This window comes from Aptenodytes patagonicus, chromosome 24 (assembly GCF_965638725.1).
Source record: "Aptenodytes patagonicus chromosome 24, bAptPat1.pri.cur, whole genome shotgun sequence".
In the NCBI taxonomy this organism is placed as follows: Eukaryota; Metazoa; Chordata; class Aves; order Sphenisciformes; family Spheniscidae; genus Aptenodytes; species Aptenodytes patagonicus.
The window spans coordinates 476,654-495,834 of NC_134972.1; the positions used below are offsets into that span (position 1 = coordinate 476,654).

General features: G+C 40.1%; 1 protein-coding gene across 4 annotated transcripts in view; it reads right to left on the minus strand.

Annotated features, from left to right (window-relative positions):
• The window catches only part of LRRTM4 (leucine rich repeat transmembrane neuronal 4), a 239,638-nt gene that overhangs the window by 201,543 nt on the left and 18,914 nt on the right, over positions 1–19,181 (minus strand). The gene's annotated exons all lie outside the window — the stretch shown is intronic.

Consider the following 19,181-nt stretch of genomic DNA (forward strand, 5'->3'; position numbering starts at 1 on the left):
TTATATTCCAGAGAACAAAGTTATTTTCCAGTAAATTTTGTACAATACCAGTTCTAAAATAGGAATCAGACTAGAGATACTGGGCATCTGCATGGCTTAAAGAGCAAACAATTTAAACCTTGTAAGTCCTGATCCTGTTGTCTGTCTACACGGTTAAAGCCATTACACAGTATTTTGGCTCCAATAGAATTCTGTACCTGAGAAAGGAGATTATGAAAATCAAATTTATAGGCCAAAGGTCTAGTTAATAGCACAAGAGGAAAAAGTTGTAGAAAGACACAGCAATCTTATAGCCTACTCACTAGACTAAGAAATGAAAGCAGAGAGATACTCTGCAGACAGGGGACCTGTCTGGCGGTGAGACAAATATTACATCTCATTGCATGGTGGGTCTCTAGTTGGGAACAGGGGGATAAACCCACCTATTACCAAAACAATGCTTTGTATGTGGTGTGTAAGCTGAGCAGGAACTTTAACAGTGAAAGGAGGGAGGAAGAAAATAGCAGTGAGAATGAACAGTCCTTCTCATTGTATCCCGGCGATGTGGGAAGGCGTTCGAGTCCAGAGCACACTGTTCCTGAGCTCAGATACAAGGTCACACTAACATAGCAATATTTTTAATTGGTCTAGAACTGCCCTGTGTCATGCTAGCTTGGAGCACATGGAGTGAGCTCGGCTTTGTCTCCACTTGCCTGTATAGACCTGCACTTAATAAAATTGAGGGACAATTTGATTACAATTTGTAAGTATTTTTACAGGCTGTTTAAACAGCCAGTTCACTGTAGCAGAGACAGTCTAAAAGTATACAGCATCTGGAATAGGGGGGTCAAACTCAGCCGAGCCTCTATGATGCTACACTACAAGAAATATAAATTATTGCTATGAAAAGCAAAAATGGGAGGAAAATCATGATCAAACTTTTAATGGAAAAAGGGATTTTTTGCTAGAAAATTTAAGATAGCCTTGTAAAACACGAGGAGGGAAATATCACTTCAAACTGCCTTTAAAAGAGATAAAAATGGACAGCAATAGAGCAGCAGCAGCCTCTTCTTAGGTCCTTAGATCCTTAGATCCTTACTGTAAAGAAATCTGGCGAGTTCAAGGACCTTCCTTGAAGAAATCAGGTGAGGTTCAGAGGTAGGTAAAAAGACATGCCAAATAAAAAAAAGGGAGAAGGGAGGAAAGAAATGCTTCAGATGATAAAACATCAAATGGATGAAGAAGTTGAAATAAAAAGAAAAAAAATCAGAACTGACTCATTGGAAGGGAGACAGGTGGCAAGCCAAGCTCCTAACAGCTCTCTGTTTGATATTCATGCTGTTGTCTGATTCAAAGATGATGATGAAATAGTCCCAAGCAAATGCATTTAAAAGGAAACAAAGCAAACCTTGCATCCACATAATTAGCAATCAACACAAGGAGAGAGGAAAAATATTTAAGTGCCTACCTGAAAGAAAAAGAATGTTGCAGCGCTCTGAAACAAAGCCACAGCCTGATGCACAGGGAAAACTAGCCATAAACACTGGCTTTCAATGAGATCACAATATATAAATATTGATTCAGTAAACATAAGCAGAGAGAAAAACTGATTTTTTCCTTTCCTCTTCCTGTTTTTGAAAGGTCTGTAAAGACTCTGGAATTCAAAGAACAAATTGTGCATGTTATCTGTGAGTACCATATCCATACATAACTGACACATAACACCACCACGCACTTTGCTCTTCTATAAACACAGCTCCTCACAAGTGGGGCATTTTTGGCAATAATGACTTCACTTGAATCATTGCTGTCACTGAAGAAAACACCACATAGCGTTTCTTCTATTTTGGAAAGGAATGATGGTCTTGCAGGTGCACTGGTTTTGTGGTTTTAAATTCTAACGCTAATCTAACGCTTCCAGATCTTTCCTAACTGTAGAGAAATCAAGACTTGCACTTCCCACACAACTCCGGCTTGCTCCGATCTATGCAGTAGACTGGACCTCCATCATGGGTGTATGCAAAGCATAATATGAAACACTTAGACAACCATTTTCAGAAGTCACCTGTACCTTCCACGTACTTCTGTATGTTTTGCATTAGTGTGAGTCTTTGGACAGCCTGTGTTCTCACTCCCATCTGTCTTGCCCTGGATAACTCGGAACCTTCGCTGTAAACAAAGTCTCTTTGGTATGAAGGTGCCCCAAAGCAGTGTAACTTAATAAGCTATAGAAAGACACGACTGTTTCCATGCTAAGGGGTGAGGTAGTGGACCTTTTGACTACAACAAGTTAATTCAAACCACACAACTCCTGTGTTTAAAAAGTCCTGAATGATGTAGAATATCCAAAATGAGCCCTCTAGACTTTTTAGCTGACTTTTTTAGCTGACAAATGAGACCTCTAGACTGATGGCTGACTTTTTAAAATGCTGTCTTCCAGACTGGGAACTGGCCAACTGATGGGTCCCGAGTCTCCACTTCTAATCTCAGCATCAAATACGAACAATTAGAAATTATGTTTTGTCCACTGCATGTTTCAATCTAGTTTCCCTGAATCAGTGAACTGCTGTTTCTGTGAAGTAGACATTCATTTTCTGCGGTTTTTATTTGCTTTATGACTACAGCTCATTTGAGTATGTTTCAGATCTGGCATGCATTTGTAAATAGTTTATCAAGAATTACTAAATAATTAATACACGCTGTAAGAAATTATCAGAACTCACATGTGACCTCTTATTTATGTGCTTATCCTTTTTTAAAATTCATCAATGATTAACTAGTACTTTTAAAACCTCTTACAAAATGTACACATAGCAACTAATTAATTGCTGTATTAAGTTTGCAATATGACTAACCCATACCCTGTCTTACCTGCCTACCCAGTGGAGATTCAAAATAACTGAAAGAGGTGAATTGTAAAAACAATATATTTAAAAAAAAACCCAAACAAACTAAAGGGAAAAGGTTAGGGTTTGGTTTTTTTCATGCAGTTGAAACATTTTCCTTTGGTTTTATTACTCTTTTTTTTTTTTTTTTTTTAGAACCTTTGTTGGTAAAGAGGCCTTGATGTAACTGAACAGAAATTTAGCAGCATAATTTCAAGTATGTCAGTGAAAGAACATATTCATGTGCTAATTTAACTTCACGTCCTTGATAATAAGCATGCAACAAAACTTAAACATTACTGCTATTATGGTACTAAGACACATGGTTTAGAGGCTGGAGAACCAGGCAGGAAACCCACTGATTTCAGTTCTTAAATGGCACACACTTTAAAACCGGTCTTCAGGTCACTTACTCCCTCTGTTCCTCAGCTCTCTGCAATAGGGATAAACCATTTGTGCACAACACATTAAAAGCTTTTCAAAAATATCACCAAAATTATCTCCTATCACAACATTCCACAAGAGCATTAGTTTTGGAAATAAAAGCTAGTAAACAGGATGAAAATAATTTTTAAAGCAACGTTGTATGTTCTGAACATAGAAAGCTGGCCCAGATATTCGCTGCATCTGCGTTTACACTCCCACAAATACCTGTATGCAAACCAGCATGCTTTGCACATCTACAGGATAACATGCATGACCTTCCTACAGAACAGCCAGGTTTGTAAAATGCTTGCCTAGAAGCACAAAAGAACAAAACCCAACCATTTACAAACAGGCCATTATGCATCAGTCATTTTCACAGGTGACAAAAACTTGCACTTAAGCCATGAATTACTATCACAACAAGGTATTAAGTAATATACATGAAATAGTTTAAGAAATGTATATTTTTACTACTATAGTCAAGTAGAACCATTAAGAATCTTCTACAGAATCTTGCTACTGAAAATTTTGTAGGTAGAACTAAGCAAACAAATGAAAAAAATCTCTACTTGAACAGAGACAAAAGTCTAATTTTACTATATATTTACTAACTGGCCCACAACACTACTCAAATCTCTGAATGTTGCTGGAAGTCTCTCCAGTCCTCTCCGCTTGCTGCCTGCCTACAATCTTCCCTGTGTTTTCAGTTCATTTTTTTATGGCTGTTCTCATTTTTAATACTCTGACATGGAGACCCTGTGGCCAGTGTGACCCTGTGGTCAGTATGGTCATCTTCTCCAAGTACAGATTTTAGCTCCTTCCTTCCTTTGCTTATGCTTCTTTCTCACAAGTAATCATTTGTGCTGTATCCCAACACTGCCAGAGTCCCTACACAATATTATTTCTTGAATTATGAGGTAATATAGCTGTGCCTGTAACCCAGTGGCACTCTTCTCACTGCTTCCTATGGACTTGTAGAAATTTCAGTGAGCATCGCTTTGGGTTTTTTTCCTCTTGTTCATCCACCTCTGAAGAAAGTTCTACTGTGCCCATCACCTGAATATTTGATTGCTGGATCAATATTTGAAGGCCAGAGCAATACTTGTGAAATCACTAGGACATCTTCATTCTTAAGAAGATAGTTTATGTGCAAAATAATAAACCTCAATGCCAGATTTGTCACCTTGACAAACTGTTTGCCTTAAAGAATTGCCTTTATTACATTCCTGATCTTGAATTAGACATTCAGAATAGCCATATATTTAGGGCACACATCAGCTTTCTCTTCTGCTGCTTTTTGTCAAGACGTCCACATACACACACACCCCAGTATATATAGCGTAAAACATCGCCTGCTGTTAACACCCTGCTTTAACCACAGTGTTAAGATTTATCAGTGATGCTTTCAAACCTTGGGTCTGTGCCTTTACTAATCAAGACACCAGAAGAGCTCTGCCTGCTTGAGAAAGGTGCTTTAACATAGAAAGGAGCGCTATTTGACCGAGCCTGCTTTTAACATCCATCTTTCTTTCCTTTCCTTTACTTTCTAACTGTTGGCCTGCTGTCAGAGTTGCTGCGGAGGCACTGCCGCTGTTGTAGCAGAGGTCTGTGCAGGGAGCGCAGAGGGCACAGCTCAGCAGAGGGAAGAGAACTTGCACAGAGCGGCACAGACTGTGGACAGAACCGCAAGCGTGACACACGCCCTACTCGGGAAAGCTGGGAGAAGAAAACTGTGCTTTTGTATCAATAAAAACAAGAGCATTTTAAAAAAAAAAAAGTGTTGGCGGGGGGCAGGCAGGGAGGATCTGAAGAGAAAGAGAAATCCAAGCTGAAATTCAGTAATGGGAAACTAATGTACCTCAAATAATAACCTTGCTGCTAACAGGAGAAGTAATGCCATGAAATGAATAGGAAATCGCGCAACTCCAGATTATAAATGAAGATACTGCTATTTTATACTTACATATAGATATGGCAATGAATGAGAAAAAAGCCTCTTTATTTCCTTTGAGCTGAATTCAGTTGTATGCTGCTAGTTTTGATTAATATTTAATCATTACTTAAGACAGTGAACATGAAATAGTTAAATCATTCACAGGCATGGTTTGTTTTTTTTTTTGAAGTAGCAGGCAAAATTAAAACTGTTCTGTGAATCCCCCTGCTGAAGGAAGGGAGTTAACACTTGCTAGGAACGAAGAGAAATAATTTCCATTTTTTCATCTGACACATTTTCAAAGGGAATAATGTTTTTTTCATTTCAGGTCCTGGTATTTCTCCTTTGTGATGATCTAACATGCTGTTATATCTAAAACTAAAAGATAGATTGTAAAGCCCTTTCAGGTAAGGATTTATTTTATAGTAACGTTCTGTGTCTATAAGATACATCATACAGTAGGACCTTGACCATGAACAGGAATTCTAACTACTGCTGTAATGAAGAGGTAGAAAGAAGTCAGCATATTTAACTCCTACCTTTAGCAGCCCTGACTAAAATTGTAACTGATTTTTTTTTTTAAGTGAAAAAAGCATTTTCTATTCAGAAATGAAAGCATCCGTAGGAAACATCCATTCATGATAAAACTTTAGAGATAAGTACTAAAAAAAAAAAAAAAAAGGAAAGAAAATTCTTGGTTTATGGATATGGCTGGCTGGTTGTTTTTTTTCCCTGAAAACAAACACCTTCAATTTTGCAGGTTCAAGTTTTAACGAGGATATGAAAAACCCAAGATATTTCTGGAAAAACATGTTCACAGAAACTGTCTTTTTGTTGTCCTGCAATAATTTCCTCCAAGCTCTACTGTCCAGGGTATGACCTGCAATTAAACTTATAATAAAAATTTAAGAAAATAAAACTTGAAATGCAATTCTCAACTTTTATACAGGTCTGCAGGCACCTCGGAAGAGAACATAAGCCTTATTCATCTCATTTTAGAGATGGAGAAAGATAAGCACAGGAGACCCGAATTTGTACACCCAAAATTAATCAGCAGTCCAGTGGCAAAGACTGAACAAGACCCAGTATGTGCAAGTTCAGGGTCTTACCTGTTGCATAAAGAAAAAGTAGACTAACAGCCTCTTCCCTTGCAACGCTTTGGTAGTGAAAGAAACCATAGGAAATCTTACGCTCAGTATTTAACTGCTGACCTCTGCTTTATCCCTTGACCTTCCACAGCACACAGCTAAGGCTGCAGCCTTCCACAGCCCCTTCCACCCCGCTTGCTCCCCCTTCCCCAGTCTCACTTCAGCCACTCGACTGCCTTCTGCTGTCACAAGACCCAATCACTTGATTATGATTCACATGGTCAGTAGATTTACACTATGGGGATCCATTTTAATTGTAGGTTCCCAGCAAACAGGTCTGTGCTCAAAAACTCTGCACGCTCCACACAACTGACCTAAATGAGTGGGTGATCTATAGGAGAGATGCCTAGCATGATGTTGCTACAATACGCCTACCGGCTGTATGCTGGCTGACGAAGGAAGGTCATGAACTGTATCAATGGCATCTGCTTCCAGAAGATGGCAACTGCCACCTTCCCCTCAAACTGCCAGTTTTTTAAATAAGACATTATGATCAATTGTGTCAGAAACACTGTGGGAGTTGCACACAAGAAAAGTGCCTAAAAATTAAGCCACTGAGTATAATATATCCACTCAGATGCATACAATCCCAAGGATATATATGTAAATATCTGATGCATCATGCCAATTCTTTATCTGTAGCTCTTCAAAAGAAGAGGAATGGTTAACAAATAAATAAAGTAACAGGAAATCCTATGAAGACTATAGCAACTGTAAACAATAAAACAGGTTAAAAGACACCCAAGCAAGCTGGGTGCTAAATCTGACTTTCCAAATCAATACAGAAAGATACCACTGCGAAGCATCGCACAATACTTCAGATATAATTTAGGCAATGCTGAGAGCTAGGTAGAAGAGAAGGTAAAAAGATACATGCTTTAAGGAGAGAACAGTGTGATGAATTGAGACGGGGAAAGATCTGGGCGCAGAAGCAGCTCAGAAGTACTACAAGATGGTTTTAAACAGAGCTTGATCCTGCGTGGCATTTCAGTTATTCTTGAGTGCCGAAGTAACCGAGAGCTGAGCTAGCTCCAGTAAGTGTTTTGTAAATTACCACACTCTTGTGACATCCACTTTGAATCCATCTTCAGCAGTTTATCATTCCAAATTAATGGGAGAAATAAAACTAGTACAATTCCTGGACTCGTCAATGATTTTTCATTAATTACCTATAACCGGAACATTTGTTAATTCTGCAGAACAAGACAGACTTGGTATCATTGACAAATGCCTTCATTTTTTCCTCAGCTCAATTACCAAAATCCTGTATTTACAGAAGCTCTTGAATATACTTATTCTAGAATAATACCTACCCTTCAAGAGCCTGTTTTCTTATGGGTGCATAGCTAACTGAAGAAATCATTAGCAATCATATCCCCATCATAGCAGTTCATTAAAAACAAAACAATAAAATTCCATGTAGTTGAGGCCAACAACCCACAACATTTGTGGGGTGTGGGGTGAAAGAGCCTTTTCTTCAGGCTGTTTTAAAGCAAGCAAGCTAAAAAGGCCCTTTAGAGTTGGACAGCAGACACATAAAAACTTATTAAATCACATTGAATAATAAAGGAAGCACGAGTTTCAGAATTCACACTGAACTTAAAGTATAGTAACAGAATATTGAGCTTTGTTTACAAACAGTGACTTTTGCATACACAAATCTTTTTGTGACTTCCAAGTTAATGCAAACTTATATTACACTGCTCTAGTGATGTGCCTTAAATGGTATTTGGTAGTATGAGAAACCACTACCATTTTTTAATGCCATTACCTTGAGACTGTCATCGTTGTTCGACTGAAATAAATGTGGAGCTTGTCACAGACTTCAATCTATCTCATAAGAGATCTCCGTTTTTCTCCTGTAGGTCTAGGCATGTAGGAACAGTGAGTCCCTGCATGAAAGACCAGTAGAGAACTCCAACACAGAGCAAAGCAGGACCATGAGTTAGAGATCAGCAGTCGGAGACCTAGTCGAAAACAGGGTGAAAGGAACAGGAGGAGGAGAGATGTGCTGAAAAGCGCTTACTTCAGCAGTTTAGATAAATATATATTTTCCTATAATGATTCCATTAAAATGTAATTTTCTTGAAAGCTAGGAGTGGGGCTATTTCAGTGTGCAAGCCTCCACATGATCTTCTGTGGTTTTGTTTGTAACTGCTCTTCACTGAGCTGGATAACACACACAGATATCCTCAGCCACATATTAAATACCAGATATGTCATCCTCGCAGATTAGCTTAATGTCATTGTGAAGAAAGGAATGATTTTAACAGCTGGACAAGTTATTTTTCACTGTGAAGATTATTAACCTTTGGAACAAATTATGAGAGAAGTGGAGTTTCCTCTCCAAGTCCTCAAGCGACCCTCTGGAGGCACTTTTTAGTCAAAAGAAACTATTGGTTTTATAAACAGTGTAACTTGGGGAAGTTTTGTTGCCTTTGATATACAAGGCGACAAAGCAGATGGCTAACTGCTTCTTCTCCACTTAAAATTTTTTATGTGTATCAGGGTAAAATATCCCCCTCCAATCTTCATTAGACATGAGAGGTAGTGAAATACGAAATGTTATGCCTACCTTTTACTATAACCTATGTGGAAAACTCACTGAAGCAATGTTAATTCTAGTCCCTTGTCTATTACAGAAAAACAAAGAAGTCTGGACCTTGTTCTCAAAAGCTAATATAATAAATGTTTGGGAGCTAATCATAAATAGAAAAAGGTTAATCAATTCCTCAGATTGTCGAAGCATCATGCACACTGGGACTCTTAATATATTCAACAAAGAAAAGGCAACAAAGAAAATACCCACAGATTTTGTTTTCAAATAAAAATTTCTAATAATTCAAAATCACCAGTGGGTTGCTTTCTTTTCTGATTTGTACAATTTGTGTTCCAACTGCAAAAACACATGAACTGCCTTCATTTCCCCATTTCACTTTGCATGTGACATTGATGTGGCTTTTTTAAGCCAGAAGCCTAATATATGATTTAGAGGCTTCTGGAAAAGAAAATGATAATGCTGGGGAAAGAAATGGATCAGAAATTTACATTAAAATCATGCAATTTCACTGCGCTGCAGAAAACTACTGGGACAAGGGAGCACCTGAGTAGCTGTAAGTAAGTCTCTGTTGCATCTGAATATGGTATAGACGTTTTGAAAGAACTAAATAGGCATGTGCTAATACCACACCAAGACAAAGCAGACCACTTCAGACTGGCTTTTATGCTAGGAACAAAACAGAGTCAGTAGGAGTCCCTTGAGGCTCCAGACAATACTTTTTTCTTTCATGTTAAAGTAGTAGCTAAAGCCCCAACCCTATTCTGTTAGCCACCATGTAGGAAGAAAGTCAAAGGCAATCCTCCCCAGCTGACCCTCAGTGTAAGTAGATGGGAGGGCAAAGACTAAAAGACTACAGGAGAAATTTTCAAAGATTTAAGGATTGGTTTCAATGCTCAAATTCTAATGAAAGTCAACGTGACCTTGCTTTCCTTTTTTCTTTTGACAGTCTGACAGTTTGCAACGAAACGATCTCTCCCAGTTCACACAATAAATTAACAGCAGGGTTTAGAACAGTTCCTAAATCTTGTCACCTCCAGCCAAAGCTGACTGCCGGATCACCTTGCTTTCCAAGTTCACAAGGAGGAAGGACATCCTCCAGTCTTGGAAAGAAAGGTTGAGCTTCCTGCGTAGAAACGCTATCCTATACATTCTTGAATCTCATTTAAATCTGAATTATGCCAATCAGCATGACACATCTCTATACTCAAGAGTTCAAGTAAGAAAGTAGTACGGTTTCTTTGGATAATTGGAAGAGTAAGGAGGATCCAGAGTAGCAGACTAAGATCTAGCCTTAGGTTCTTCCACAAATTAGAGCTGTAAACAGCATGCAGACCTACATTAAAGGGGAGCAATGCATAATTGCCTAAAGGGATTATGCATAATGCAAGCCTGAGGATGTTCCCACTAACATCATTTCTACCTCATTCTCACACACATGGGACAGAGCTGCTCTGAATCTAGGGAAGATCAAAAGTAGAGAGCTTTGTACAAATTCTTGGTCAACTTCAATATTTGTAGCATTTTTTCCTTCTCGGTACTAAGAATGAAAAGAACTGTAATCAGAGTTTGTTTCCTAACAATGTGTAATCTTACTAAGTTGTTCTGCCTTCTGCCAGTTACAGCACAGCAATTATACACCTTCCCAGGTGAAGGCCTACCACATGGGAGCAACAGAGGAAAACTATGTTAAGAACACTGAGGCTTCTATTTCCACAAAATCTTGGATGAGACATGACATTATAGATGGAAATAAAATTATTACTAAAATGTATTAGTCTTAGGACTTGTTCTGTGTGTTCTGATGTATGTTTGCGCGTGTGTGTACACACAGACACTGAACGTCTGCCCCGAACTTCAGTACTGCTTAATACACATTCTGTTAAATTAAATGGATAATGATGACCCAGAAAAATAATTTCTCTCATCTTCACATAATGTGAGAAGTACATGGTAATTAACTAGCCTTTAAGAATGACATTGTCGATTATTTCAGGACAATCAAATAATAGCAGAGAAATGGAGGCTGAATGGGAAGGATGGTGTCAGATGTACAGTTTAAACAATAGCTGTTTTGCCTGTCATTCATACCAAATTACTGCAGGAGGGGGGGGGGAGAAAAACTATTTATAACCTGTCAGTCTCAAGAAACCACAATTATGATGATTTAATTAACACATGGAGAGGCTTCAGGCAATCACATCGTTCTAAATTTAAGAAGTAGCACATTTCAGGCCCAAGATGATTTAGAACATTAACAAATGCTAGTTGAACCAGGGCAAGAATTTGATGGCTTTGTTGGTTCCTTTTAAAGCATCCATCACGGCACAAAGATAATCCAAATGGATGTGTTAGTGAAAGATGAGAGCAGTGAAGAATCATCTGGGGTTTCAGAGGCCATCACGCAGAAGGAGAAGCTGATTTTTAATGAGAACTGAGTTTGAAAATGAGCAAAAACACACAACTCAAGTCTATTCATCAAAGACACTCTATGCATTGGAAAAGTCTGGAAAAAAATTGAGTTAGGGTGTATGAGAGTGCTAGGCACTAAGAGTGAGACTGACCTTCCCGTGGAAGCTTGTGCTCAGTGCCAAACAGGTCTTTCCTTGGCCTGATGCCCAGAAGTGAGTTTTAACCTGTGCACAGTGCAATCACAAAACATGGGATGGCCTTTTCACTGCACAAGACTGAGAGTTGGAGCCATCCAATAAACAGAATATTGTCAAAGGTTTCTCAAAACCTAGATTGCAGTACTCACTGGTCACCTCATCTCCTGCAAGTAAATCGCTCTTCATGTCTCCATTTCCTCTTTCTATGCCCTACTTGTTTAGATTACCTGCTGTGTCCTATTCTCCCAGGCACAAAACGATTCCTTCAATATTTCCATACTGTGATTAAACCTGGGAGTTGTCAGTTGCTACCCAAACATAAATAGTCATAGTAATAATACTACCATTACATTGAGCTTACCTTCTTTCACTTTCTATTGCCTGCTTCTTAATTGGATTAAAATACAAGTAACATAGAGGAAAAGCCTACTTCTTCCATACAAGAAAAAAAATGTTGACCAGAGTTCACATAGAAGAACAATAATGAACCTCCTGCTTTAAAACTGGTTCTTTCATTGTCTGTCAAAAATTGGAGATCGAGATTGCTTTTTCTGCAATGTATATCAGTATGCAGTTGGAAGCACTGTGCACATACCAATGCTGAATGTACCACAAGATCTTTGTACACTACATAATTACTAAGCTCTGCCTGTTGCGATGAAGGACATGCCACATTCCCACAATACATTTAATACAAAGTGACTTAACAACCATCTAGTTTTTCTCCTGATATAACACTTTTGCAGTGCAGTTGAAACGTTCGGACAAAAAAGACTACATACTTTTATATGACAAAAGAACATAGAAAATTCAGTTTCAAGTCAAGACTAAGGTCAGCCTTCCCCATTTAGGTCTTCACATAAAGAAAACACATACCCATACAAGCACACATCATCAATGGTCCACCTTTGTTTGTAAACAAACTGATCATGCTAGTTTTTCCCATAGGCTAAAATCAGAAGTACTATTTTTCTTTTTATTGTTGTGTATTTCAGGGGAAACTGAATAATACAGTGATGGTGAAAGAACAGGAAAAAAAATGGAACCTTCAGAGCAAAGAGCTGTTGCATAAGATCGTGATCTAGGTGATAGAGGAAGTAAAAATTAGGATAACGTTACTTATCTGATGAGTTGTGAGAACTTCAGATAAAAAGTACTATGCAAAAAAGTCCTTGCTTGTTTGTCACACAAAAGACAGAAAACAAAGAAGAGAAGTTCAAGCAACCTCGCAAAGTCCTGTCATTTTCTATAGGAAATTGCCCGCTGACAGAGACACAGCCTTGGACCACAAAGCTTTTAGGAAAGACTCTCTGGCTTGCTAGCATCCATGAACTTCTCATATTCTAGCCAACTGTATTTAAATGTATCTAAAGAACCACAAAAATAATTTAAAAAATGGCTTGCATGTATCAATCTACACTTGAACTAAGAAACAACGGTGGAGATTTTGCGGTAGCTAGAATATACCCCAGATGGTGAGAGATTATAGATGATCAGCATTTTCCGGCCTTTCTTGGCTTCCCCATTCTTGCAGGTGGAACAATTCCCATTCAAGTGCCCATGACAACAGCATGACTGATATCTCTACCAGGAAGAGCTTTCTATTTCCTTGTGACTTAAAAAGGCAAAGACCTCAAGTTGCGCCAGGGGAGGTTTAGATTGGACATGAGGAAAAATTTCTTGACCGAAAGAGTGGTTAAACATTAGAACAGGCTGCCCAGGGAAGTGGTGGAGTCACCATCCCTGGAAGTATTTAAAAGACGTGTAGATGAGGCGCTCAGGGACATGGTTTAGTGGGCATGGGGGTGTGGGGTTGACGGTTGGACTCGATGATCTTCGAGGTCTTTTTCAACCTTAATGATTCTGTGATTCTATGAAATTCATTAGGTCAAGAAGCCAATATTCCCATAAAGTAACACCCTCTCACGCCGTCCCTTCGCTGCATACTCTGGCTTCTAATAAATCGGGAATTTTGCAGCTAGGAACAGAGGCAACAACTCCCAGGAAATCCCTCAGTATTGATCCAGTCACCTTTTCGTGTAGATGGAGAGATCTACAAGCAATCTAAGCTTATTTGGCTGCACAACAGGCAGATGTGATAAAAGCTGATTAGTGTCAAAAATGTTTACTGCTGCAGACCATCTGCGTTCAGTCCTAAAATACCTGGCTTGAAATGACCAAATACCAGGATGTTAGTAGCACTACAAACACAAATCACACAGGAATTTTTCATGTCAAAATGTTTACAACATGGATAGCGCAACAGAGGGCTGCACACTTCTGTATGCCAAGCAGCCCCTGCTAGAAAAGCATGCAATCTCCTGAACAGAAGAGGTAGACCATCTCAATGGAAGTAACACACCTGCACAGCTGAGACCTGAACTGCAGTCCCAAAGGCTTTGAAACCTATAGGTCTCTTCTACCAGGGGCAGATTGTCTGCCAGAAGGAGTATGTGTCTAGGAACATCACTGTCAAGAAGCAGAGTAAACCAGCACATACATAGGTCTGTTTTTTTCCAGCACCCAGACCAGCTCAGATAGCTCTGTGCTGTAACAGCCTGTGTAGTTTAGGTAACAGACTTAACATCAAGAATCAGGGCAACTCTATTATTCTGGAGGAGAGTCTGAGGAACGTTTCTGGCAGCAGCATACTTACTAATAAGATTGTTTGCCCCTTTTAGAGTGTGGGTTTTTCTTATTTTTTTGTGTGTGTTTAAAAGAAAAAAAACCCAACAAATTAATAGGTTCAACAGATTTCTTTGCTATTTCTGTTAGCGTTCTCCCTCCTGGCATGAGCTACATAATTGACTAAAATCGATTTTTTTTTCTCCTCCTTAAAATAGTGGCAACACATCACAGAGTTTAAGCAAAAGCAGAACAAGGGGCGAGAGAGAGGAAAAGAGAGATGGAAAGGGCAAACTGCATCTGTCACAATTCCAGCAACGCAGGAATCCTTCATAGGGCCTGAGCAACGATTATAACAGGAATACAAATAGTTTCTTCTCTTGTACAAAGCTTTTGCAATGGAGCATCCTCTCCATTCCAGCAGTCCTCACTGTGCATAACTCAAACCATGAAGTTTCTAGAAAGTGGTGAAATTAGGGGAAGTAGAAAAAGAGGTGATGAGAAGGCAGGGAGGATGATAGTCAATCAGTTACCTTCCCGGCTGGACGTTGTGTTTAAGACCATGAATCCTCAAGTGCAATTTCAGAGTTCTATCAATTAACTGTCAGCCTCTGGATGAGACCTAAGGGAGCAAGTAATGCCTGAAACGTGGTTAGGAAAGTTCCCAAGCCTAAGTGAAAATTTGGGAGATGTGGGTTCAGCTTCTTCCTTTGCCACTGATTTATGTGCATTATCATTTATCCTCAGCAAGTTTGCAGATGACACCAAGCTGAGTGGTGCGGTTGACAGCCAGAGGGACGGGATGCCATCCAGAGGGACCTGGACAAGCTCAAGAAGTGGGCCCCTGTGAACCTCATGAGGTTCAACAAGGCCAAGTGCAAGGTCCTGCACCTGGGTCAGGGCAACCCCCGGTATCAATACAGGCTGGGGGATGAAGGGATTGAGAGCAGCCCTGCCGAGAAGGACTTGGGGGTACTGGTGGACGAAAAGCTGGACACGAGCTGACAATGTGCGCTCGCAGCCCAGAAGGCCGATCGTATCCTGGGCTGCAGCCAAAGCAGCGTGGCCAGCAGGTCGAGGGAGGGGATTCTGCCCCTCTGCTCTGCTCTGCTGAGACCCCACCTGGAGCACTGCATCCAGCTCTGGAGCCCTCAGCACAAGAAAGACACGGACCTGTTGGAGCAGGTCCAGAGGAGGGCCACGAAAATGATCAGGGGGATGGAACACCTCTCCTATGAAGAAAGGCTGAGAGAGTTGGGGTTGTTCAGCCTGGAGAGGAGAAGGCTTTGGGGAGACCTTATTGCAGCCTGTCAGTACTTAAAGGGGGCTTATAAGAAAGATGGGGGCAAACTTTTTAGCAGGGCCTGTTGCAACAGGACAAGGGGGAATGGCTTTAAACTAACAGAGGGTAGATTCAGACTAGACAGAAGGAAGAAATGTTTTACACTGAGGGTGGTGAAGCACTGGCCCAGGTTGCCCAGAGAGGTGGTGGATGCCCCATCCCTGGAACCATTCCAGGTCAGGTTGGACGGGGCTCTGAGCAACCTGATCTAGTTGAAGATGTCCCTGCCCAGGGCAGGGGGGTTGGACTAGATGACCTTTAGAGGTCCCTTCCACCCAAACTATTCTATGATTCTATGATCTCAGAGCAAATCACTTTCAAGGTCTCAGCAGCACTGGTATTGCAAGACCAAATTTCAGACAAGCTAATCTCTCACCCAGGCACCTGAATAAAGACTGAGTAAGACTTTCAGAAGCGTTCAGCATCCTTCTGCAGCTTCCTTTTCAAATTTACAACCACTGTCTCAATTGCTGCTGATGCACAGCTGGCTGACTTCTTCCAGAAATATGGCCAGTCATTTTGGTAACATCTTTGGGAAATCTCACACTTTACAAGTGCTGAACCCAGGAAAATTTGCCCCTCGGCATTTATTGCAACATCACTAGTACTGTTAGAGCACAACTTTCTGTATACTGATATTATACGTGCAATAACAAGTATGCATTGCTAATGAAGCCTCTGAATGGTAACAAACACAAATTTCTACTTTTGGTCCTAATCCTGAAGACATTTCTAAAATTTACCTTCTCCTCAAACCTCTCACTGGCCCTGTGTCTAAAAGATTTCACCTCTGAGCCACTTCTGATGTATTTCTTCCAGATATACTGCACTGAGGAAAAGCACTATCAGCTTAGCCTTTGCTTACTCTCCCAATACAAACATAGAGCTTATGATAGAGTTTCATGAGATTGATTCACCCTCAGTTTACAACTCAAGCAAGAATTTACAGTCCATCTATAAACACACAGAGGTGGAGAAAGAGAGGCAGAGGAGGAGCCATAGCACAGAAGGATATGAGAAAGCTAAATTAACAATGCCCATCCTACAGTGTTTGAAAACAGGGTCACTGGAAAGACAACCGCACGGTTTTGGCCCTAAAATGATGACAGTAGTAACAATTACTGCTTCACATACTCCTCACTCATCACCTCCCATATTCTTCTCTTTGTAATGCGCTACCTGTGGAATCACCTTCCTTTTGCATTCCCCCAAGCTATGACAAACTTACACCCCTGCCATGAAGTCCTTGCTGAGTATTCCTTATAAAAACATCAGGCTGATGACCAAAGGAAATACAATCGCTACTCAAAAAAAAAAAAAAAAAAAGAAATATTCTGCCAATCATTGAGTCGTTTTTCACAAGAGGTCGCAATACCCCATAAGCTCATGCTCAGCCCCTGAGCAGCCCTTCCAAAGTTGAGTTACAAAACCGTGAACGCCCTCACTGAACTGGAACCTTGGACTAAGCAGTATCTGGGCCATCGAGATTGTTTTGTTTTTTCCTTTTTGCATCTTGTTCAAAACAACACAATAATGGTGTTTAATAAATAAATAATAAACAACAGTGGCATATCAACATTTCCTTTTAAATTAGGCTGAAAAGGAGGAGGTCAACAGCAGCCCACCACATCTGCATATGTTATATTCCTTTATCAATCTACTACTTCTCACTGGCAAGAGGGGAGGAAGCAGAATTCAAAGTGAACATAATTTTGTGTGACTGATTTAGCATGTATGAATACAAGTGACAACTGCCCTGGTTTTCACTCCAATGGAAAACCCAGGAGCATCACAGCAGAGATGTACTTGTATGTGAACAGGTGGGCTTGTTTGTCAAGTGCTGGGGTACAGCTAGACATTGAGAAGCAGAAGTGTAAAAAGTAACCTCACAGGGTCTGTGTCAATCGTCTCTCAAAGGGTTTCACATCAACTGTGCTCAGTTAACACAGAAAAGATGTTCACTTGTTTGGTTGGTTGTTGTTTGTTTTGTAACTGCCAGCCTGAGAAACAGGAGATGAATAACCTTCCAGTAGAAAGAAGGAAACATTTTTGTAGCAATGTTCCTTCTCCCCATATACCTTCATAGCGTGCTATATGCAGATATTCTGTGTGTGATACGTATGAAATACATATTACAGCTTGGTTTATGAAATTGCTTTTTATGGCTCCCAGATCTTCAGCAAATGTACAAATAAATATGAAAGAGAGAGGGAATAAGATGCACATGCACAAAGCAAAGCAAACACCAAAATGAGATAGCAGCAGTCTGCTAACTGGATGGTGAGAGCCAAAATCATAAGCATCCAGTTATTTTAGAAAGCCTTGCCAATAGACTAAATAGAATACCGTAGGCCAGGTGTCAGTGATTATAATCCCACTGATGCCAAGAGAGTTGCTCCCATTTACAGCAAGCCTGACTCTGGCGCTCTCTCTGTAGTACAAGAAATAATTCATAAAGCATGGATTTGAAAAAGCAGCCATACAAACCGGACCTGCAACTCCCCTACTTGCAGTGTAAGGACCCTACGCCTCTCCTACGCCTCTGTTGATTTGTTATATGCTAGAAATCTCGCCGAACTTAAAACAACAACAAACACCGCCCCTGCTCACGTGCGTAGCTGCTGTGAAAAAAAGAACCTGCATAAATACCTAAGCGTGCTATTTCAAGGCCAGTTCTGCCATGGAAAACAAGTGGCTTATGGATGAGATGAGCTGGATACTTCTAAAAACAAAATCGTAACTGTGAACGTAATAGGCATGCTCACACGACCTTAGGCCACACTCAGAAACCATTCATTATCACCCAACTACCGGCAACAGAGTATGCTCAGGCATCTTTCCCAAGTTAAAACAGAACTAAGCCATCATTTCTTTCCTGAAAGACACACAATTTTTGGACACCTTAGCTGCTTACAGGTGAGTGTGGGAGTAGACATGTGAAAGCAGACAATCATTTGAAAAATATTACTTAAAAAAATAAAATCAATAAACTCGTAAGCAATGAATTCTGAAAGCCCGCCTGCCTTCATTGTGATAACCAGACACTCTTCTCCCCTCTAAGTGGTCCTTTTTTGGGAGAAACCTCAGTCTGAGCACAATGAATATGATCGACAGGAGGATGGGCCTGAGCTATGTCTCACTTGTACAAAATAACAGTTTTCCCACAAGTATGTACACCTGGGTAAATCAGTAAATAATGAGATGTTCCATTTTCTTTTTTCCCCAAACATAAAACCTTTCCACTGCTGAAGACACTACAAGGATTTTTTTTCTTACCATTTTTAAGTACTGAACAGCGCATATCTATCCTTTTACAAGTGGAACCTTGTAGCTATGGAGACGAAGAATGTTAAATCCAAGCTGAAGATAGTATTTCAGTGGGGGCTTATGGTTGCTACATGTGCCTTCAATGTTCTGCTGTTTTCTGTCTCCTGAAGTCTTCTGTACTAATGGCCAATGCATACTAAATCACCACGCAAGTACGGAGTGTACTTTCTACCAGTCACAGCCTGGGACAGCACTATCATGTTCAGTACAGTCTTACTGATTTACACCATAACCAAGAATCCCACAGACAACACGATAAACAGCTTGAGTTCTGCAAAGCTGTGCACCAGCTTAACTTAACCTGAACAGAGTAGCAGAATAAAATTCTTCTGGTACTGCGATAGGACATG